Below are 25,015 nucleotides of genomic sequence, written 5' to 3' on the forward strand. Positions count from 1 at the left end.
ACACAAATCTATTTCTTACCAAGGTTTCAAAATAGAAGCAGCAGTACAATGGCAAAATAGGACACAAAGATGAAGAGCTAAGATCACAAGGGGATAGGGCTAAAGAATCTCTGTATGGTGTCTTTGGTAACTTATAGTTCATTTCCAGGAAAAGATAGATATTTTCAAATGCAATCAGTCCAGTAAATTAGGGCCAACGAACATGTGACCAGAGAAATTTCACTGGGTCAGAAATCTTTGTGGAGACTATAATTATATTGCTCAATTTTACTTTTACCTACACTAATGAACATTTAAAAAACATTTTTTTTTTTTTGCCTGACCACATTCTTTGCTATGCTTCTGATAACGGCCTCCTGATAATCCTTGCAGATCCTCTCTACCCCCATTCTCTGTCAAGGTGGTTTGGGAGAAAGTAACTCCACTCTGATTTCTGACTCTAGGGGTGGGTTTGGACCCAGGTGGGAATACAAAAGCCACACATTCCCCAGGCAACAGTAATTAGACAAGGAACCGGTACTGGCACATGACCCACAAAGGTTGTATTAGAACTACTGAAATTCAATCCTGAGAATTTTGTTAGAACTATTGGGCTAGAGAGTATTTTTTGCTGGATTTTGAGATCAGTAGGATCTAAACCCAAGAGCTGTAGCGGGGCTGTCCATGTTGCCAGAAAAATAAGATAGCTTGCCCAAGAAAGAAAACTATACAGAAACACTCAGAGCTGAACGATGGGGAAGAAATGGCACCAGGATAATGTTTTTGAGCTCCCGATCCAACTGTATTTCTGGATGTTTCTGCTATACAGGTCAACAAATTCCTAGTTTTCTTGATTCACTTTGAGTTGGGTTTCTGTCCCTTTCAAACAAAAGAATCCTGTTGAAGATACTCCCTGCTTCCCATAACATCCAGCTGCAAAGACAAGTTTAATCTATAGAAAATCTATTCATTATTTCCTCCTCATAATATCAACTGTCATGAAAATGAATTTGAGAGTTAGAAATAAGTAGAAGGAAAGCTTATTTTCTTTAAATGCATTTTATAAAACTCAGATTTCCCCTATATGCAGAAGGCCTCTCCTACTTTATTTTAGAGTCTAATTAAATTGGGCCACAACCTATTTTTATTGAAAGAGTTGTTTTTACTCACTGCGTCCATTCATTGATCTACTCCTCACCTCCTCCAAGGAGAAATGAAGACAATGTGTACCCCATGGGGCTGCTATTTGGATTAAAGGAGATGTAAGTCTCAGTAGGTCACAGAATTCTTATTGAATTCATTTGTTTAGTAAAAATTTATTGAGCAACTCTACGTGGAAGGTGCTATGCAAGATGCTCTAACTTAACTAGATAAAATTTAGCCTCTTCCCTCCTGCCTCTTCCAGTCCAATGGGACAAAGAAGGAGAACAAAACACACATAATTAAGAAGCAAGGTGACCCATTTTACAAAGTATGGACCAAGGCAGGCACAACAAAAGTGGAATCACCTCAGATGTGAATGTTGTCCTCTGAAGTTGTGTAACATGGAGGCCCTGAATATAAAGGAACTGAATGGGGAGCCCTGAAATGAGAACCAGGGAAGAGCAGAACTGTAACACTCAGGTTCAACAATTAGAGTAACCCAATGTGGTAAAGGAAGGCTCAATGTTGGTGATGCAAAGCCCCTAAGCACCACTCTTCCTCCAGCCCTGATAGCTCTCCCCAAATTTCTTCTCTTTATTCTTTTAGGAACACCAGAAATTTTGAACACTTTTCTGTTACTCCAAGTGGGAAACTCTAGAACCCATGGTGCCCTCTGGTGTGTAAAACAGGTTTCCTGTCCATACCAATGATAACGGCCAGGTGCGATGGCTTACACGTGTAATCCAGCATTTTGGGAGGCCGAGGCGGGCAGATCATCTGAGGTCAGGAGTTCGAGACCAGCCTGGCCAACATGGTGAAACCCCATCTCTACTAAAAATACAAAATTTAGCTGGGCATGGTGGTGGGCACTTGTAATCCCAGCTACTCAGGAGGCTGAGGTGGGAGAATTGCTTGAACACAGGAGGCGGAAGTTGCAGTGAGCCAAGATCATGCCACTGCACTCCAGCCTGGGCAACAGAGCGAGACTCCGTCAAACAAACAAAAAAAGATGATGAGTTTCTTAAAACCCATCCATATCTCAAATCCAAGGTTAACTGTGATTATTTTCAGAACACAATACTTTGTAGCCTGCCTAACCTGAGTATCCTACTGGCAATCACTGATATGACCTAACTTTGGATCCCCTTCTTGCTCCACAATTTTAAAACACCTTCTCTACTATCCTAAATGACCTCAACTGATACATTCTCATCGAGAAAGCCATCTGGGTTATTTTTGAGATCCTACTTCAGGCTGCTAACTGCCCAACATCCATTCTTCACTTTTTCCTGATCAAATACACTTTATCACTCAGTTAAAATTCACTGACATTTACTGTTTATCCACACATACAGAGGACTAACACTTGCGTTTCTGCTCTCAGCATACTTGTTACATTCTCTTCTTTCTCCATGCAGAATTATTTTTGGTTTGGGGTTTCTTGCAAGACAGACTCAAAATCATTTTGTATTATATATTCTCCAGCTTTCCCAAGTTTCAAGATAGCTATTCCTAAAAATGATCATGGGCATGAACAACATTTTTGGGGATATAGAGTTCCAAATAATGCCATGGAAGATACAGCTTATCAACTGGTCCACCAGTACCCTACAAGAATGCAGGCCCGGTGTGGTGGCTTACGCCTATAATCCCAACACTTTGGGAGGCCGAGGCAGGCAGATTGCCTGAGCTCAGCAGTTCGAGACCAGCTTGGGCAATATGGTGAAACCCCATCTCTACTAAAAATACAAAAAATTAGCCAGGTGTGGTGGTGCATCTCTGTAGTCACAGCTTCTTGGGAGGCTGAGGCTGAAGGATTGCCTGAACCCAGGAGGCGGAGGTTGCAGTGAGCTGAGATCCTGCCACTGCACTCCAGCCTGGGCAACAACAGAGTGAGACTCTGTCTCAAAAAAAAAGCAATTACGTTACATTACACAGTCAAATGATTTACTCTTAGGAATATTTTATCTTTCTGTTTCATTACAAGCTCAGTTGTAGCCTTACTTATGTTTCATTTTTCAACATTAGATGTGTTTATAATAACAGTTCCCTGCTTAATTATGTACACTTGAGCACCTATAGTTATATCATCTTGTTCATTTGGAAATGACTTTGAGGGCAACTTAACACTCTGGCTCAATGCTCTTTTACCCACTGTACATGGAATGTTCTTGTCTACACTAATAAATTGCCCAATCAATAGCTCACAATTGACTAGCAGAAGATAAATTTTCTTTTCTTACAACAACTTCTAAAGGATCTCTGGAGTTTGGCAGGCACACGACAAGGGAGGCAACAGGTATAGATGTAGCAAGCCCTATTAGTATCCACCCATATGCCTACTGACTTCCAACAGTCAGTATCTCTGTTTCTAAGGGCGTTTCCATATCATGGGAGTTTGGAAGTACAGAGAAACTAACATTCTCTGGGAACAGCCTTCAACTAATGACTGATGGGAGTTGGTGTATAAATATCTCAGTTCCCTCCCCTTTGGGTGGACTGATTTGGAGGCATGAGTTTTATACCACTTCCCAGTTCCTCTATTTTAATACTCCAATTTTGGCAGCCTTTCTGCTATGATTTAGGTGTACATGTCCCTCTGAAATTCACATGTTGGAACTTAAACCTGAAGATAATAATACTAAGAGTCTTTAGCAGGTGATCAGGCCATCAGAGCTCCACTGTCATAGATGAGATTAGTGTCCTTATAAGAAAAGCTTAAGGAAGCAAGTTTATCCCTTTTTTACCCTTCTGCCATGTGAGGACACAGCATTCATCCTTTTCCCTCTGGAGAACATAGCAACAAGATGCCATCTTGAACAGAGGAGAAGCCCTTTCCAGACACTGAATCTGCTGGTGCCTTGATCTTGGACTTCCAAGCCTCTAGTACTATGAGAAATAAATTTCTATTATTTAAAAAGTACCCAGTCTAATGTATTTTGTTATAGCAGCAGGAATGGACTGACAGTTTCTGATATGATTTGGCTGTGTCCCCGCCCAAATCTCACCTTGAATTATAATAATCCTCACGTGTCAAGGGTGGGGCCAGGTGGAGATAACTGAATCATGGGGGTGGTTTACCCCATACTGTTCTCATGGTAGTGAATAAGTCTCACAGATCTGATGGTTTTATAAATGAGCTCCCCTGCACAATTAATCTTGCCTTCTGCCACGTAAGACGATCGTTTGCTCTTCCTTCATCATCCACCATGATTGCGTGGCCTCCCCAGCCATGTAGAACTGTGAGTCCATTAAACCTCTTTCCTTTATAAATTACCCAGTCTTGGGTATGTCTTTATTAGCAGTGTGAGAACAGACTAATGAACTTTCCTTCCATGTGTTACTTACCCTCTCTCTTAATGGTATTCCATGAACGTTCCAAGTAAACTACTTGCTCTCGAATCCTTGCCTCAAGGTCTGTTTCTGGGGGGGAATTCCTAACTAAAATAGAGGAAGTTAAAGGAATTACACTTAGAACTTGAGAAAATACTTTTTACCTTTTTTTTTTATGCTTGTAGAAGATTAATCTTAATCGATAGAGCAAGGCAGCACAATCTGCTATTTACTAGCCATAAAATGGGAATAATGATAACACCTAACTTATAAGCCTACTGCAAGAATTAAATGAGATAGTGTTTACAAAACATATAACACAATATCTGGCATATAATACATGTTCAAAGAACTTGATTACTGCTCAATCATTGTTTTAACTCTGAGGCATATCTTTTCTTTCTATAACCAAACAAAAAACTGAACAAATACCTAGTATGTGCCATAATTCCATACTTTTTAAACATTAGACAGTTTCAAAAAAATCCCTGTTGTGTTTCATTTGAATTAAACCAAAATGGAGAAAGAATATTAAATCTCTAAAAGGAAGGCCGTGTGTGGTGGCTTATGCCTATAATTCCAGCACTTTGGGAGGCCAAGGCAGGAGGATTGTTTAAAGCCAGGAGTTCAAGACCAGCCTGGGCAACAAAGTGAGGCCCTGTCTCTTAAAAAAAAAATTTCCAAAAAGCAGTTATGATTTATCTAGAGAAGAATTGGCAGGACTGGAGTAATGGTGTCCTTAGCAGCATTAGAATGAGGTTAGGGTTTGAACCAGCACTAAAATTCTACTTCCAAATGAAAAAACGTGAGGGTCTTTGCAGGAGACAAATCATATACAATTTGGAGTGCACTGCAAAAATGGTCCCCATCCCTACCTGGGATGCTGTCCCATGTGTATCTACATGGCAATTTCCTCTCCTCCTTCACATGTCACTTTCTCAATTATACCTATTCTGACCATCCAATTTAAAATCACGCCCTTTACTGCCACCCATCACAGCCCTTTTGATTTCCCTTATCCCACTCTAGTTTATAAAGCACTGATGACCTTCTGGCATTCTATACATTTATTTATTATGCTGTTTCCTGTCTGTCTCTCCTTCTTTTTTTATCTTCTATGTTCACGGAAGAACATTTTTATCTTCTATATTCATTGATATGCCTCCTCATGGTACATGCCACCTGAAGTAAGCAGAATAGCACTCAAGGTGCAGCTGCTGAATGGGTGAGTGACTCGTTGGGAATGTTCATTGTAACATCTGTTTCCTATTTTTTAATCTAGTCTTTACAGGAGAAAGCAGACATAAACAGACACTACCCTAATAGACAGATCCAGTTATCTTGTTTTAATCCTACTAGTTAAGTGAGTAACTTAGAGCCAAATGTTCTTCTCTTTTACAGTGATACTCACAGTCATTGCACACCCTGGTCTTTGTAGAAAAGAAAATTCTTTTCAGTGGGTGGACTGTGCTCTGTGTTTAAAATAAAATTGAGGTCTGAAAAGAAATGGGAAGCTACTGCTATCATCCTTCTATCCCAAGCAAATAAAAACTCTAGGGACAACTCTGGAATTTTCTATCTCACTTGTTTTTTATTATTTTTAGTAAGGTACAGTGATATTGTTATTCTTAGTCGCCCTGGGTGATTCCAATATTGATTTTGAGATTTTTCCAGCCATTCTACAGAATGCATATCATTTATAAGGTTCTACTTCACTGCTGTGGGCACAGTTGCATTGTGAAAGTTTTATATTTTCCAGATGATAATATCATATGAAATATGATACCATCCTTTTGCGTTTTGATAATCCCTACCTCCAGCAAGCTTAAGACCATATGATTTCTTTTCCATTTCAGTTTAGTTCAAATAAAACACAACAGAAATTTTAAAAAAATTGTCCAGTGTTGAAAGAAATTTTGAAAAAGTAGTTGCAGCAGCCTATTTAACTATGCAAATGTTTTCACCAAATATCTCTAAACTCTACACTTTTAAATAAACTTCATACCAGCATAAAGTCTTACTTCTAAATTTTTTTTCTAGGATAAAATTTTTAAAATGCATCTTTCTAAAATGTCATTTGCGTTATATTTAAATTATTAAATAAGTTGGTCCATATTTTTGGGAAGCAAAATTAAGAAGACACAATATATGAGGATAAAATGATCCAAAAATATAGAGCAATCCAAAGGTTATAATTTGAATTATATTCACTCAAATTCAAAGGTTATACATTGAAGACTTTAACGACCAAGAGGGTAACATAAACAATGAAAATGGCCTGATTATAGGCAGTAGGGAGTGATCAGGACTGTGACAAAGTGAAGACTCCATGGCTGATCCATGTTAAAGGCAGCTGTTACTCAGCTACAGCAAATGATTGCCATGAAGAAACATGGTCAGTGTTGACAAATTTTGCAACTAAGTGTATGCGTCTGTATTTGTGTGTGTGATTTTTTGAATAAGAGAAGCCAGAAATCTAGATTTTTTTTCTGGGAAATTTCACACTGTCTGTGTTAAACAGAACACATCTATACCACAAAATTAGACACTGCTCTAAATTGACATAGTCAAATATTTAGTGCCTAATAGAATTCACAGTGTTCTACACCTTTCAGCTTTAGAAGGATAGCTCAATTCAATTTCAAAGATAGTAAAAATCTCCAGTTTTCATACCCTGTTACCTAGGGGTTAGTAGGCTCTAACTGGTAAGTGATTCTTCTGACCAGTGTAGACTCCTAATATCCCAACACAAGAACTTGCCTTAGAAATCCAAACTGAAGCACACAAGGTAACTGCTGTCATAGATAGTATCCATATATTGCTTTAAAAAATCCCTGGCATTTATCATCCTAGAATCTTCTATCTCCGAGAATTCTGCTGCAAATATGTCTGACTAGAAGCCTGAAAAGCCCTTGGGACTCACCCTGGGGAACCTCTTGCTGGGATCACTCGCTTTGATTTATTTCTCTCCCAAACTTTCCGATTTCTTCCTCATTTTATAGTGCATCTGTTGCTACGGAAACATTGGTGCCGAAGACTTGGGCAGAACCATATAAAACCCCAGCTTTCACTATACAAATCAAGTGATAATTGAGCAGGAATCACACCACCAATTAGGCATGTTCATACCAGGTCTGGGACAATAGAGCAGAAGGTGTTAAGCTGCATCTAGCAATCAAATAATTATTCTCAATGTTTTTCAAGAAGCTCAGTTTATTTACTCTATTGTGGGGAGGCTGGCTCTCAGCTTATAGTTTGCTTCACCACTTTCTCTCTTTTCCATGTGTTTAGAATCTCTACCTTATACCCATGTCCAATATTGGAATTTTTTTCTTTCTCCAACTAGAAACAGGTAGAGGGTTTAATCTTTCTCTCTACCTCTTTTTTATTCACAGAAAATAGAAAACTAGTATTAGTGTGAAACTAGTTTGTGTGTTTTTAAAGAAAATGGATGAGATAACTTTTAGATTAGTTAATTTTAGATTAGCCAATTTTTGTTTAGGACTCCAAACAGAACTTTTCTTATCTGCTGAGTTGCTGTATACCACAGCATTGATTGCCTTGGATTCAGATGATACAGGGTTTGACTCAGCTTCTTGAATCTATCTAACTGCGTGATATTTTGCCTTGAGTGGCCTTTTAAATCACAGCATCACCTTTTCACATTTGCATTCAAATTTTTTAGCCTGGGTAATAACCATTCATCCATAGACATTTATTAAAGACCTGACATGTGTAGGCATAAAGCCAGGTGCTAGGGATACAAAGGTGAAGAAACAAGATGCCTGCTTTAGAAGAGTTCCCAGTTTAGTGCAAGAAGGAAGTTAAAAAAAAAATCTACAAAACATTGTGATGACTGTTTGAGAGGAACAATCCAGAACCATGTGGGAGGATTTTGGGGGAGGCGTGGGGTGGGGGAAGGTGGTAGCTGTATAGAAAGTTTTCAATGAAGGGGTGATACTCAGATAACAGAAGATCATTTTGGAGGTAAGAATGAAAGAGAACAGATAGGAGGCTGACAGAAGATCTAATTGAGAGATGCAAAGGGGAGTGGCAGTGGAGACAGGGAAGGGCACATGCAAAAAATGTTTTTTAGTTTGCAATTTATTTATTTACTTATTTATTTAGAGACAGAGTCTTGCTTTGTCGCCCAGGCTGGAGTGCAGTGGCGTGATCTCAGCTCACTGCAACATCTGCCTCCCGGGTTCAAGCGATTCTCTTGCCTCAGCATCCCAAGTAGCTGGGATCACAGGCGTGCGCCACCATGCCCAGCTAATTTTTTTTTGTATTTTTAGTAGAGACAGGGTTTCACCATGTTGGCCAGGCTGGTCTCGAACTCTTGACCCAGGTAATCCACCCACCTTGGCCTCCCAGAGTGCTGGGATTACAGGCGTGAGCCACCGCGCCCAGCCAAGTTGCAATTTAGATACTGCTTGGCTGTGAGGGTAGGAGAAAAGTAGACTCTACTTGGAATCTGAAAGAGATAGCACACAACCTGCAGGTAGGTAGCTGTTATCTTAAAAACCCTCAGAAAGGGTTAAACCACTACTTAACTCAAGGCGTGAATAACTATTATTCAAATATTATTGGCAAATTATTTTTGTTTGTCTGTTTCTCTATCTCTAATACCTAGAGAAGAGAGAACATTGTCCTAAAAACCACCAGGATGAGAAAAACTCTAAGTTGTTTCTGTAAAATTTTTTTAAATCCCCCTCCTCCATCAGTGTTTTTATTTTTAGAAGTTAAATCATACCCACATAGCAACTGTTCCTACTTTAGAGGAAGAATCTTTCTTTTAAACAAATAAAGTGTGAATTTTCTATTCTTCCAGAAAGTTCACTCCCTGGGTCAGTAAACTGTAATGTAGCTATAAAATAAGGGGGCAACACAGCTGACAGCTAAAAACAATTAGCTAAAAAATCATTATTATACAAACACCATTTGCATGATTCCAGTGACCATTAGAAGCAAACACATGAAGTTTCCTCTAGAAAATAGCTAAAGAATTTCTTAAATAGTATGCCAAACTTGAATTTTCATTGGAAATGAAGCTAATAACTGTTGTGTCTATCAGAGATCTTATATTTGGAACCAAAGGTGGGAGTTTCTCTCTCTCTCTCTGTTTTTCTCTTTCCCCTTCTCTCCCTTCTTCCTTTCCTTCCCTCATTATGTAAGTTATTGTCAAAAGTGATGGAACCAATATTGACTGCAGAAAGTCTTCTTGGTTCAGTTGGTAAATAGGGTAATAGAAGAGTAGTAGGGGTATGAACCAGTGCTTTAGAGAAACAAAGGTACTCCTTATGGCCAATTTACCTTTATCATCAATGACACAATGGCAATTCCGTAGAAAATTAGCAAAGGAAATCCCACAACTGGACATCTGTTTAAAAATGTAAGTTAAATTTGCTTCTTATACAAGCAACCAAATATTGATTTTTGGTTTGGAACATTCAGTTAATCATAATACCAAACACTGCAAGGCAGTCCATTCATTTACTTTCCCTTTTCATGAGGAAATCTGCGTGAACAGAAATGCTGAATCTGAGGATTCGAGAGTATTGGAGAGTCAAAGTGGGTTGATTAATCTAGTGACTTCTAAATTATCGGAGGTTCAAGGATCTCAAACAAAACTTTTCTTATCCACTGAATTGTTGTATACCACAATGGCCTTTGGATTCAGATGATCCAGAGCTTCTTGACTCTATCTAGCTGCATGATATTTTGCCTTGAGTGACCTATTTTATGGTGCTCTTATGAAGACTAATTAATATACATAGGTAAAATACTTGGATGTGGACTTAACGCATCTTGTTCAATATGTTAGCTATAGTCACAAGAAGTATAATCTATTTTTCTTATAATCTACATTGCCGTTGCATGATTAGCTAATTATGCATGTGTGTCTCAACAATTGAGTGTTACCTTTCTAAAACAGTTACCTGAGCAGGCCTGATCCTAACATTTGAGACAAGAGTGCAAAAGGAGTCCCACATGTTACAGATCTCAATATTTAAATACTATAAATCAAGCTAAAAAAATGTTAATTTAAATGTATTATATCTTCCTGGCTTAACAAATATGCCTTCATAACAACGTAGAAGCCAGATTTAAATTTAGAGTACTTAAATTCCAGAACATAGCAAAGCAAGGAGACCCAGTCTTTGCTCCCCTCCCCATCCCTTTCTCTTTCTACCATGGCCTCCAGCACTTGTGTGGAGACTACAAAGTCCACAAGTCCAAGCTCCATTTACACCTCCCACCAACAGTCTTTTTTCAGCCCCCATTGGGCCCACGAGCCCCATGAGCAGTGAATTCCAAGGTCCCAGCTATGCAGAGCAAGGCTCAGAAGGAGGCAAAGAGCTCAAGGGGAAACGCGGGGTCTTTGTTGCAGAGGAGCAGGGCTGCCCAGGTGCTGAGAAGTTGTAGTGCAGAGTAGCAGAGCCCTCTAATATGCAGTGACCAGGACAGGGACCTGTCTTGCTAATTTAAGATTATTTTCTCTGTCCTGTTTTTAGCACAAGTGAAGAACAATTACCTCTTTTTTCTCTTCCACTTACAAGTCATCTTTCTTCACAGAAAAGTTTATAAAGAGTTATAAAAGCAACAACATGATTGTTAAGTTACCTGGACAGCCACAGACATTTCCTATTTATCATGAGAACTGCAGTAAGAATATGCACTGATCTAAGTATGATCTTTTAATATTTAGTTAATAATAACTTTATCAATCAAAGTTAATTGAACCAAGAGGCTGGTATTCATGGTGAACTAAACTCAAACATGACTGTTGGGCTTGCTGAATATAAGATCATTCAGAAAAGAAGGCTAGACCTGTGTTGGTGCCTGATCTATTTCCATATTATACCTTTTGCTTCTGCTTCATTGTTTCTTTCAGATTATACCTTTCTAGGATTTTCTCTTACCTGAGAAAATGGGACCTTTCTTTCAAAATTTCTGCTGGTATATACGGATCAAGCTGAAAAGCTACACTCTTCCCGATATGTCACTACTGGCTCCAAGAGGAAAATGTACCTTCTATGTGGGGCACCCACATTGCACCTTCAATGATGCACATCACAGTGAACATTAGACCATGAACCTAAAGTTAAACTCCCATGTCGTAGCAAATGTTTCCTATGGGAGGCAAAGAGAGGGATGAGTGGTATTCAACCCTGTTTAGGTCCTAAGTCCTAAGTCCTAGGGTAATGGGCATTTCTGTTGTCTTTTTTTGTTTTGGTTTGGTTTGGTTTTGGCTTTTTAGCACCCATCACATCTCTTGTGTTTCTTTCATTGGAAAGGGGTAGTGGGCCTACTAATCAAGGCACCCCCCCTCCTATCCCATGCCCAGTGGGCTGGGTGTGGGGGAAGAACCTCAAGCATAGCAGCCAGTGGACTGTGGTCAAGCTCTGAACAAGTCATTCTTGGCTGGAGTCTGTTTCCAAAGTGCCTGATATCTAGACCTGGAACTGACTAGCTTCATCTGCTTCCAAGCTGTTTTGGGGTGTGTGTGTGTGTGTGTGTGTGCGCGCGTGTGTTTGGGATTCCCCATCCCCCGCCACATTCCTGGCAATTCTTTTAGCTACCTAATATCCTTCTAGTAAATTCCTTTTGCTGGAGTAGGCAGAGTTTCTTTCATTTGCATGCAATCTAAGAGTCATTGCTGATACACTTGGCAGAGCCCCTGACACAAGAGATAATCAATGAATGTTTGTTACATAAATGAATAATTACAACCTAAATGTATATCACTGCTTATTTGTAAAATAGTGGATTTTTTTATTCTGATTCATAAAACAACACATCATTGACTAATTTTTTTTTTCCAAGGCAGGGCCTCACTCTGTCGCCCAGGCTGGAGTGCAGTGGTGCGATCTTGGCTCACTGCAACCTCCACCTCATGGGCTCAGACATTCCTTCCACCTCAGCCTCCTGAGTAGCTGAAATCAGAGGTGTGCGCCACCACGCTCAGCTAACTTTTGTATTTTTTGTAGTGATGGGGTTTTGCCAGGTTGCTCAGCCTGGTGTCAAACTCCTGAGCTCAAGTGATCCACCCACCTCGAGTTCCCAAAGTGGTGAGATTACAGGTGTAAGCCACCTTGCCCGGCCTACTACATTTTTTAAAATTTGGAAAAGTGTAACAAAATAAAAGCCATCCATATTTCCACCACCCAGAGATTGCCTAACTTTTTAATTTTGTTCTGTTTTTTTAAATATACCTGCATGATGTTTTCATTTCACAAAACACATATTAACAATACAATATATGTAGTAGTGCGTTTTGGTTTTTTCCACTTAAAATTGTGGTGAAGTTTGTTTCATGTCATTATATAATCTTCAAAATAATTAATTTTAATACCTATATAATTGTCTGTTATCTTGGGACCTTAAATATCTTTACCAAGCTCCCAAGTTCTAGTTATATGGTTCTTTTTAATTTTTATTACTATGAAATATATTATAATACACAATTTTACCTGCATCTACTTCCTTACCAAAGACAAAAGAAAATATAAAATAAAAAACAAGAGGAATAGTGTGTCAAATAATTTAAACTTTTAAAAGCTTTTGACAATTTTCTTTTTTTTTAATGGTGACAGAGTATCACTCTGTCACCAAGCCTGGAGTGCAGTAACGCGATCTCGGCTTACTGCAAACTCCACCTCTCAGGTTCAAGTGATTCTCTTGCCTCAGCCTCCCAAGAAGTTGAGATCACAGGAGTGTGCCACCACACCCAGCTATTTTTTTGTATTTTAGTAGAGATGGGGTTTTCCCATGTTGGCCAGGGTGGTCTCAAACTCCTGGCCTCAAGTGATTCACCTGCCTTGGCCTCCCAAAGTGCTGATATTATAGTCATGAGCCACCGTGCCTGGCAGACATTTTGATAAGTATTTTTAAACTTTTCTGTAGGAAGGTTGTATTATGTAACCCTCCCACCACAAGTAATGAAAGAGATTGTCCTTCTCACTGCATCCTTGCCAGTATTAAGTTAATTTTTTGTATTTTTTACTTTTTTAATACATAAAACACAGCACCTCATTGTTATTTTAATTTGCATTTCTGTGATTAATAGTAATAACATTTATTAAACATGTGCACTGGTCTTTTATTTCTTCCTTTTGAATTATGCATTCAGATATTTGGACAATTCTATTGAGGTGCTATTGTTTACTCACTGATTTGCAAGAGTTCCTCAGGGCTATCATGAACTGTCATGTCATGTTTGGTGTCAATATTGTTTTCCATGATTCTGTTCTGTTTAAAATGCATGCATTGCTGCATATGAAAGTTGAAAATATATTCAAATCTTTATTTTGCTTTGTGATTCTTCCCATTGATTTTATATTTAAAAAGTACTTCCCCTAAAATTAGTTAAATATTGTATTTTAGCTTTGTTTTCCACCTTGCATATAAACTTATCAATTTATGTGGAATTTCGTTTGGAGGGTCATGTAAACAGAGGTTCTTAGTTGAATGCTTTCTATACGCTTAGCCAATTTCCATGATGTTTTTGTCAAATACTCCTCACTGTTTCATAATGCCTTCTTCGTCATATTTCTGGTTCTAAGAATAACCTAAATCTGTTTCCAGGCTCTTCTATTCCACTGAGCTATTAATCAATTCTTACACCAGTACTACATTGCTATAATGATTGTAGCCAATGATCAAATTTACTTTTGTTTCAACAATGGCGCCCATTACCACTACCGCTCCCATCTACCTACCTTCACCCCCCAACCACCCACATCTACCACCCACCACCCCCATCCATACCACCTCATCCCACCACATTCATGTATTCATCTCCACCATCAAACTTCCCCCCACCTTTACCACCCCCCGAACTCCACTCTCCACACCACCCGTATGTGCCACCACCTCCCATCTTACCACCACCACTCACCTCCCCCACCACCACTACTATTCTTTTGAAAAGTTTTCTTTTATTTTTATATAGTGATTCTTCCAGATGGATGTTAGAATCATTTTGTAAGGTTCTCCCAAATCCCAATGTAATAAAACTATATAATTGATCTGGGAAAAATAACCGTTTCATAATATTCATCTTTCTACCAAAGCATAAGGTATGTCTTTCTTTCTTTGCTCCTCAGTTTATTGGTTTGAGTAAAATTGTATAGCTTTCCACAAAGGCTTTTATATATTTCTTATTATTCACGAGTATTTTATGTATGTTTCCTGTTTTTCCCACTCAATTTATATATTTGTGAATTCATGAATAGAATCATTTTCCATTCTACATTTTAGTTAGTAAAACACTGGCATTTTGGGTGGCCATCAATTTTTGAACATGTATTTTATAACCAAAAACATTACTGAAATTTTGTACTAGTTCCTTTAGGTTTTAATTGATCCCATTGTGTATCCATCACTTTTCAACAAAATCAAGGTACACTGTCTAATTTTTGGTTACTTACATTAAAAACTTTACTTAAACATAGGCATTAAATGCTATTTTACTGTTTATTTTTAAAAATCACCCCTTTATGAGACTAATATAAAAATCTGAAATTGAAGCCACTTTAGAAATCTAAAACATAACATGTGTTCCTCTGTTGAACTACATTCATTTCCCTTGGGCACTCAGTCTTACTATTCAAAACTACAAAAAGGGCTCTGAATGAGAGACATTAAGTCACTTCTCACTTGGATTAAACAGGACAAATTTAGACAATTAAACGAAATAAAACAATTCAGGATTTTGACAGAAACACACCAGGAACTTGTTGCCTTATAACGAGCAATTTCTCTCCTAATTTAACTCCAGAGATAATGTCCAGGATGATTTTTAAAATAAAACAGTGCCCACCTAGATATGGTGAGAAAGCAATTAATTGCATGCTCTTCTATATATGTGCAGATACCTTTTTCCCCAGATAAGCACACATTTCCTATTTCAAAAGATCAGAATAATAATACCAACAAATTATTAATTCACAAAATATTTGTTGTGCTCCTAGTAAGTGTGGGGTTCTGTGTTATTGGGAAAGATTAGAGGGTTATAGTGATGATTATGGACAGGAATTGAAGAGACACTGGCATATAACAGAAGCTCAACAAATAATTAAATGTATTATTTATTTATTATTATACATAATGATTATTATTTATTGTTTACCATTAATTTCCAGAAGACTGAAAGTCTAGTTCACCATTGTCTTCCAAGGGCCTAGCATGGCATATATACACATGCAATAAATATTTGCAGAATATTTGTTGACTGATTGATGTATTTTTACAAAAACCTCAGTTGCCAAAAAAATATTTTGACTCAATTCTTAACTTCTAGCCTAAATCAGTTCTTAAAAGATGCATTTGTTAAAGCCAAGAATACTCTCCTTTTGAAGTCAGAATAAGGTTCTAAATTGCTCTTTCTACACTAGAAAAGAAAAACCTTCTAAAAATCAGATCTTGAAGTTGGCACAGGAAAATGCTATGAGGCAGAGTATTCATTCCTTCACTCATTCACCAAAAGTTCATTGAGCACCTTCTGCATATAAGACATAAAATAAATGGCCATTATAGAGCTTACAGACATAGCCAAACAAACAGGCATTTGCAAACTGGAATAAGTGCTGTGGAATAAAAGTAAAAGGATGATGAGAGAGTTGGGTTGGTGGGGAAGAGAGGTCAAGGAAGCCCAAGCGATGAGTATGACCCAGACTGGTAAAATATAGAGGGAAGATGGTTGGGGATGTTCCAGAAACAGACAGAGGGTCAGTGTGACAGCATCAAGTGGAAGAGATGCACAAGATGAGGCTGGCCAAGTATCAAAGGCTCTAGGAGTCTCTGGAATCTGTCCCAGGTGTGTGGGTGGTATTTTATGTAGGGAACTGACATTATCCTATCTGCTCTGGATGAAGGATTAGAAGAGCCAGGCAAGGAACCAGGGGTCTTGTTAGGAAGTTATACTAGTGGTCCAGGTAAGAGATGATAGCTTGCAGTTTGATAGTGGTGGTGGTGGGGATAGAAATAATTTATCAAGATGTATTTAGAGATCTATAGAGAAAATAGCATTTATAAGACTGCATGATGGTTTTAAATGTGGAGGGTCAAGGGAAAGGAGGTGTCAAAGGTGATTCTTGGGTTTCTGGTTAAAGCAACTCGATGGATAGTGGTGCCATTTACCAGGTTAAGAAGGACTAGAAAGTTGTTAGCTTATCTTTGTTGCTATTATTGTTTTTGTTATTTAATGCATTTTGTTTGTTTTGCATTTGCTTGGAAGGTTAGCAAAAAGGATGGAAGGCAACATCAACAAATCAACTGGGGGCACAGTATGTTTGAGATACTCTAGAAGACCCAGGTCCTGGGTTGTCTTGGCTCCCAGGTAAGTGACATGCATAAATGAGGTATTTTTGAACCCTGCTCTTCCCTACCATGGTTGTGTATATAAAGCCTCAAATAGGTTAGTTCCCTTAAATAATCTTTAAAGTATTTTCTGAACCCATGCTACTCTATCTTTACCTTCTGCTCTTATGCTAACATAATGTTAATGTTGTCATCAAACACAGTTCATAGGGATGTTGGTGTACTGGGCTGAAGAGTGTCTCCCAAGAATTCATGCCCATCCAGAACCTGTGAATATGACGTTTAGAAATCAGGCATTTGCAAATGTAACCTGGTTAATATGAGGTCATATTGAATAAGGAACAGGTCCTAAATCCAATATGAATGACGTCCGTATAAGAAAAGGGAAATTTGGACACAGGGACAGAGACAGAGAGGAAGATGCCATGTGAATACAGAGGCAGAGATTGGAGTTATGCTGCCACAAGCCAGGGAATGCCTGGGGATACCAGAAGCTGGAAAAGGCAAGCAAGGATCCTCCCTTAGAGGTTTTGGAGGGTGCATGGCCTTGACAACACCTTGATTTTGGACCTCTAGCCTCCAGAACCATGAAAGAATAAATTTCTGTGGTTTTAAGCCACCCAGTTTTTGGTAACTTGTTATAACTGCCCTAGGAAACTAATATAGTTGGGAAATTTAAGGGAATTAACATGTTTGAGCCTGAATCATTATATAGGGCACATAGCATAGGTTCAGTAAATATCCATTTCCCTCTTACTCATAACAGTCACCACCATTTTCCTGGTGGTTTAAATTATGATTAATCCATGCATCTACTCATCTAGATAGGTCTTACTATTCCGAGGACTGTTCTATAAGTGAGGAAACTGAGGCTTAGGAAAGTTAAATAATTTTCCCAGAATCACAAAGCTAAACATAGAAGAGTCAGACTTCAAACACCTGCCTCCCATACCTACAGCATTTCAGCAGGTCCTGACAGAGTGGAGAGGCACTGCCAGACTAGATTTTCAATGCTTAGATATCAATTGATTCAATGCTTAGATATCAATTTTCAATTAAAACTCACATTTATTAATAAAATAACAAGCTGCAGAGACCTAGTACAATCTCTACCCACTCACAGAAGAACACTAGGTTTTTAGTCTAAGGCCAACGTTACCAAGGAACTTGACATTGGCTTATATTGCTTCCATTTAGCAGTGCATCTGCCTTGCACATATGTACTCCAAGTCAAGGTATTATCAGATTGGACATTTATGGCTTTAATTTACTTAAATGCATTTTCCTTATGTATTCCCCCACTTCATTTTGATGATACTGACTCATTCTCGCCACCTAAGAAGACTATAAAAATAAATAGTGTGAGTGCAGAGGAAACTGTCTCCAAACTTCATATGCTAAGATGCCCATCCTTTAAATTATAAAGCAAAAAATAAACCCATGCTTTAAATTTACCTTTCTCCCTAACTAGCCTGGTTATCTTTCTCCCCAAGATTGAGTTGTTGTGCTGTTGAATATAACAGATACACAAATCTAAGGTGGCACAGCTGTTATTATAATGTGTCAATTTCACAGAATTCTAGTGTAGGAGGGACTTCTAAAAAGCATCTTGTCCATCTATATCAGGTAAGAGAAAGAGTGTCTACAGCCTCCAAGCCCCAGAAGAGAAGCGGTTGCACTAGAAGATTTTTGTGAGTTACCTAAGACCCTGTGGCTATGTCTTGGTAGAACTCCGTAGAATGCCAGGTTTCCTGATTTTCCTAAAAGTGTGTTCAGTCTTTCAAGCTGTCATCAACTATTAACAATGACACTTTTCTCTGGCTTTGTGCCAACTTTTCTTTTTGTTTATTATTCTGGCCATAAAAAGACCACCATAAATAGCCTCAGCGTTTCAGGTTCCCTTAATTGATATCTAATGTTGACAAATTAACTCAGCCCGAGTTGAAAGCTCCATATACACACACATGGTTTCAAGAAGGGCGATCGCGCTTATCCTCCAGACTGAGCAGTGATGATCCCTGGACTTCTCAAGTTTACCCTCTAGGAGGCTGACATGGCACACAATTTTGACAAGAGTTTGGAACCAAGATCCTCTTCCACGCCCTGCCCACAAGGGTGCCCACAAGCAGAAGTTCTCTCTCTGTCTCTCCATTACAACCCACCAGGCGCGCGCGCGCACACACACGCGCGCACACACACACACACACACACACAAATAACAAAGGAAAACACAGCCTCATAAAGGCTCAGCTATTGCATCCTCCAGTCCACACCTGCCAAAAGACAAAAACCATACGGGAATCCTGCTCTGGCAATATGTCCAACACTTCTCGGGAAAAGCAGCGCCGTGGCACCCCCAGGGCGTGCGCTGCTGTATACACACAAAGAACTGGTGCTGGGCTTGCGAGCAGTTCGGGGTACCAGCACGCTCTCAGGGCTGGAATCCGGGGTTCTCCTCCACGCCCTCCCGCCCAGCAAAATGGAACCATCCTTTATTTGGTTGGTAGAGAGCCCAGGCTGGATAGTAGCGCATGGGCTGAGGGTGGGCGGTCCCCTATCCCTACCCTCCAGGCAGCAGGTCCCTAGCCTTTGCATCTCCTAGGAGATGCAGGATTGCGCTGTCACAGTGGTCCTCTTCGCATCCTCTCCCGGCAAAGAGAGATGCTCCGGTTACCAGCGGCGCGCATCCCCGCAGGCGCCTCTCCTCTCGCCGATACCCACCCAGGCAGCCCCGACAGGCGCGCCTGCCTACCTGGTGGCCGGCTGTCAGCGAAGCGGCGGTGCCTCAGCCCCTTCTCAGCTGCTACAGCGCTCCCAGCGCCATGTTCCCGGTCTCCCCGGGCGCACGCTGGGGAACTACTACTGGCTGGGTAGGGGCAAGGGGGGCGGGGGCCAGCGGGAGTGGGTGGGAGGCAGAGCCACAGCTTTCTACTCTCCACCCAAACCTCCCCCAGCTACTGAGCATGCCCAGCTGCCCGGCTTCGCCCCTCGGAGGACTGTCCATGAGCGTACGCAGCTGCTCCGGGTTTTCGTGGCAGCCGGCGGGAGGCAGGCTGTAGCGGCGGCCGGGGGTGGAGGTGAGGGGGAGGGTCGGGGGGCGTGTCTACACTCAGGGTGCTGGAGCTGGGAGCTGGAGCAGGCGACCAATCCAATCACGTTTACTCCCAGTCGTCCCCGGCGGGGGCAGCTCCTGCACGCCCTCTCCCCCAACACTCGGGATTTGCAGAAATGTTGTTCAGGACCATTGCAGGATTGAGTTTTGCTTAAGAGGCTAGCAGAGGTGGGGAGGAGGAGGGGCTGAGAAGCAGAACAGTGGGCTGGCCTCTTTGCCACCACCTGGACAGGTGATTCTCAAACTTTCATGTGCCTGTGAATTAAAATGCAGATTCAGATTCAATTGGCTGGGTCCTGAGATTCTGCAAGCCTAACAACCTCGCAGGTGATGCTGCTGCTGCTGGCCCTCCCACCACTCCGAGTAGCAAACATCTAGAGAACCCCTTATCTGTGACCTCTCAGTGGCCATCCTTCAATCCGCCAGGCTAGCAATGGTCTCTGGTGTCCACAGAGACTCCTCCAGCCTGGGGTTGCTGAGCCTTCCCTGGAAGGAGTGTTTGTCGGGCTAGGCTGTGACCACCCAGCTTCTCCTTGGCTGCTGTCTGATTTCGAATTTAAGGCCCAGGGGAAGAAGGATTCCTGGACCTTTTCATACTCACTTTGCTAGCTGGCTAGTAAGCCAGTTGCTGGATGAGCTGCCCCGGTCAAGTCTGAACCAGTCTGCCTTGGCTGTCCCCTTGCCTTTCCTGAGCTGGGACAAAAACTCAGACTGGGCATCAAAGTGTTTATTGTACATCTAATAGCAAGCTTGGGCTTGCCTAGTTAAGAAAGCTGACAGATTGTGACAAACATAGAGCGCATTTTTGTACCAAGAGATGTCAGGCCTTTGTGTTCAGTGATGTTTGGGCTGAAGTTTGCAACGATATTTGTGGTTCAACTTAAACTTCCCAGTTGCCTACTGCCCTCCCAGACTCTTGAAGTCTCCAGCATTATCAAGACTCTAGTGAATGAAAGACATTCACGAAGTAGTCCTGAGTTTTCACCCTTGGAAATGAAGAAGCCACGCCCTTGTCTGTCTTCAGCTGCCACAAGAGTACCCTTATGAGCTAGTAGTGGATATGGAATCTGATCCCATAACTAGATAGCAGGTTACAAAATAAGGATTTGTATCTCTCCGTTCCCTATGATACTCAATGACCTTAGACAGTTTTCTAGCTAATAGTATAGTAGTTATCATTTCCCCTTGCTTGTTTTCCATTCACTTAGTACCTTTAATATTGTACTGGCCACATCAAAACAGAAACCACAGGATAAATGGATGATTACTTTTCTCCCTCAGTAGTCCCATGTCCTTGTGTATCATACTCATCTCTTCCTTCTCAAAGCTGCACACAGCCCTAACAATGTACCCACTGCCACCATTGTCACCCCCACAACTATATGCATAAATATTTTCTACTTTTGACTTTCTTATATGTGTGCTCACATAGATGCAAAAGCCAGAACATACTTTTACTGAGATATCGTTTATTTGTCATTGGTTAGTATCAGTTAAAATTTTTATTTGAAATATTGAACTTTAATCACTTAAAATAGCCTTCCTGTTATACATAAAGTTTGTGTTTGTACATTTGTTTCTGCTAGTTAAATATGATGATGATTGTTAGCTGCCTCGAATTTATTTTGGAAGCGTGCAAGGTAAAAATTATAGATGAATAATAATGCTATTTCTGTAAATACTGCATTGCATGAATTCCTAAGGGTTTTCTTTATATGTAATGTCATTTCTTGAGGGTTTAGCCTGCAGTATTTGACTAAGGACCAACATCTGTGGGTGGGAGGGATACAGGAATCAGGAGCAGGCAGAGGTAGAAGCTAAGCTGTGATGCAAGCCAGTTGCAGCCTTTGTCAGCCCCTTATGGAGCTCACTAGCTAGGGTAATCCTTCAGAATGACCATGAGTTGGTCTGAGATAGTCAGTCCTTTATATCCACATCAATCATTGAGCATGGGCTGTTCCTAGGAGGGGCACGAACTCAAAACAGGCAGCTCTGGCAATTCTTACAGGTAACAACAGCTAAAGGCCTCTGTCAGCTGTAGTCCCTGTGGCTGCAGTAACAAATCCTTCACTTAAGGGGAATTTAGGCAAAACATTCCTTTGTCCACCACATTGATGTATTTATTGAATACAGCACTTTTGAACACACAAAGTAGAACTCTACTGATTTGTCAGAGAGATTTTAAAACTTTATTTTTGAATAAGTAATAGACTTTCTCTCTGGCTCAAAGATTTAAAAGTTGGAAAATAACCTGTAATCAGCCATTGAGAGTATACTATCTATTTAGGTATCTGGCTGTATGCATTTTTTATATGACTAGTTTAATTATGATTTATTGAGCAGGCATGTAATTATTGTCTACCATTTAAGAAATAATTTTCTCTGTCAAAATCTGTATTTGTAATTTGTCATGGGGTAGGAATAAGTGTTTGATAGTAAATAGAAGTGTGTTTTTCAATAAAACAGAGCTACTGACTAGTCAAGATTTCATGAGAAACTAATGTCAACCAACCTTGTTGACACCAAAAACTGTGACAAGATGAACCTGAGGGGTGGAGAACTTGGTAGACTGGCTGACAGGGATGTGTAAGACAGCATGCTGGAGCCCAGGTTCAGACTACCCAGCTCATTCTCTTTACCTTCTCCATGCTATGCATCTACAAATGGCTGGAATTCTTGAAAGATGATCCACAACCATAAGGGAACCAGCATGGATTCTAGAAAGGAAGCAGGACATTTGCTCAGATAGTGGAGGTAGGGAAAGAATAGGAGGTGGAAAAGAATGTTCCAAGGAACATAAACAAAAGCATATAAAGAATAGGTCTCTAAAGAATTCCCCCAAGGAAACAGAAAAAAAAGTTCAGACAAATATTTTTTCCCGAGTTTCAATGGAATGAAAGGCAATATAATCTGAATAATGTTTTTTAAAAGCACCATAAAGAAATATAAGGATTTAAAGACAGACAATAAGACTAAAATGAAAGATAAATTAGCAGAGTTCAGGGAAAAATAAAAGCCATTAAACCACTCAAAAGGTAAGAGACTAAGGGCCAGGCGTGGTGGCTCACGCCTATAATCTCAGCACTTTGGGAGGCCAAGGTGGGTGGATCACCTGAGGTCAGGAGTTCAAGACCAACTTGGCCAACATGGTGAAACCCATTTCTACTACAAATACAAAAAAATTAGCTGGGCGTGGTCTTGGGCGCCTGTAATCCCAGCTACTCAGAAGGCTGAGGCAGAAGAATCACTTGAACCCGAGAGGCAAAGGTTGCAGCCGAGATTGCACCACTGCACTCCAGCCTGGGCGCAACAGAGGGAGACTCCGTCTTACAAAAAAAAAGAAAGAAAGAAAGAGAGAATAGGAAAAAAAAAAAGACTAACCACTGAAAACACAGTGATAGACAAGTACTTAGCTACTAACAAATAAGGTATAAAACAAATCATAGACCATTTTTATGAAACAAACAAAGGAGATCCAACACATGTACAACCAGTAACATGCAGGAGCTGGCTTGCACCAGCTTGCAAGAGCTGATTGGGCATATGTACTGCTTCCTAACTCCATTTTCAGTAACAGCTTGAAATCAGCCACTGTGGAAGTATTTACCCCACACAAATGGACAAATGCTACAAATCAGGGTTTTGTTTGTTTGTTTGTTTTCAGGCAACTGGTTATTACATATCTACCAGAATACCACTTTTTACAACCTTTGCTGTTAAAAAAAAGAGAATAAAATGGAAGAGAAAAAAAATAATCAAAGATATAATAGAAATACGAAAGTTAATTTCCTGAAATAGAGAGTGTTAGATCAGCAGAACGAAAGAACACAATTGTCTCAGGGAAAAAAAAAGAATCAACCTGGAACAATTAACCCTAAAATATATCCTACTGAAGTTACAGAACTTCAAAGACAAATAATGTTCTGAATATCCAGACAGAAAAGGCAATTTACATATAAGAAAAAGAAAGTCAGTGTGCATGTAGATTTCTTCACTCTCATCAAGCAACGCCTGAGGGTGTTCTGAGGGAAAGAAAGGGTGACCTAAGAATGTTTATTTTCCTACACTGGTGTTCTTCAGATTTTCAAGGCAACAGTCAATTGTTCTCAAATGCAATAAATCAGTATACACAACAGAAAAAAACCTTTATAATATTCTACTTCATTATCAAATTTATACAACTAAGAGATAAATTTAAAACATAAATCTCATGAACGATGAAGCTGTGGTCAAATGTGATAATGATAATCATATTTATTTTAAAATAAATCCAAGACTAAACCACTGTGTTTGGCAGTTTTAAATCAGAACATAAATATAAACCTTGACAATGTCAGTATCATTGGATAACTTACTAAAATCTGAAGGTAGAAAGAAGGGAGTTGTAAGGAGGTTTAAGTATAATGTTTTCCTCAGCAAGTGGTCAATGTATATTATTAAAGTTGCCACAGATAGATAGAAAACCCCACCTCTGATCTCATCATGCTTTTTTTCACAGTCTATTTTTCTTACCTTTAAGGGAATATGTTTCAAACTTATCTCTCGATATGAAAAAAACCATTTTCTGAAGTTGAGAGATTACTGCAGGCACATTTTAGCTTCTTTTCTTATTTAATTTTAATAAGATTAAATACAATTTAGTTTTAAAGTAGCTTGTGTGCTATCATCCACATATGGATGATATTTGAAAAAGTATATCTGTCAACTTATCCTACTTGTTATAACCTTATACTTTTATCTCTTTCTATACAGGAAGATTTATGGAATATTATAAACCAAGGGACATTTTTGATGAAAAGATTTTGGGTTGATTGTTTACTTCTCTGTATTCCTTAAAATTGCTTGAAATTTTAGACAATAAATGCATGTGTTTTAAAAAGAAGCCATTATTCTCTTCAAAATATCCCAAAATATTATTGTTTTTTAAACATATTAAAATTTTACAGAAAGCTGGGTGCAGAGATACACACCTATAGTCCCATCTACCCAGGAGACTGAGGTGGGAGGATCACTTAAACCCATGAGTTCAGTGCCAGCCTGAAAAACAAAGACCTTGTTCCTAAAAATAATTTTTTAATTAAAAAAAAGCCTTACAGAGTATGAAAATGGAATGAAAACAGATAA

At 39.6% G+C, this 25,015-nt stretch overlaps 1 protein-coding gene across 2 annotated transcripts in view; it reads right to left on the reverse strand.

Moving 5' to 3' along the window:
- The window catches only part of PAK5 (p21 (RAC1) activated kinase 5), a 308,227-nt gene extending 288,381 nt beyond the window's left edge, over nucleotides 1-19,846 (reverse strand). The window contains exon 1 of one of the 2 annotated variants that reach the window (XM_019017569.3): nucleotides 19,532-19,846. The gene's annotated coding sequence lies outside the window, so the exon portion shown is untranslated. The remainder of the gene's footprint in view (nucleotides 1-19,531) is intronic. The other variant, XM_055372365.1, reaches the window with a different exon arrangement.
- Between the last annotated feature and the right edge of the window lie 5,169 nt (nucleotides 19,847-25,015).

This window comes from Gorilla gorilla, chromosome 21 (assembly GCF_029281585.2).
Source record: "Gorilla gorilla gorilla isolate KB3781 chromosome 21, NHGRI_mGorGor1-v2.1_pri, whole genome shotgun sequence".
Classification (NCBI taxonomy): Eukaryota; Metazoa; Chordata; class Mammalia; order Primates; family Hominidae; genus Gorilla; species Gorilla gorilla.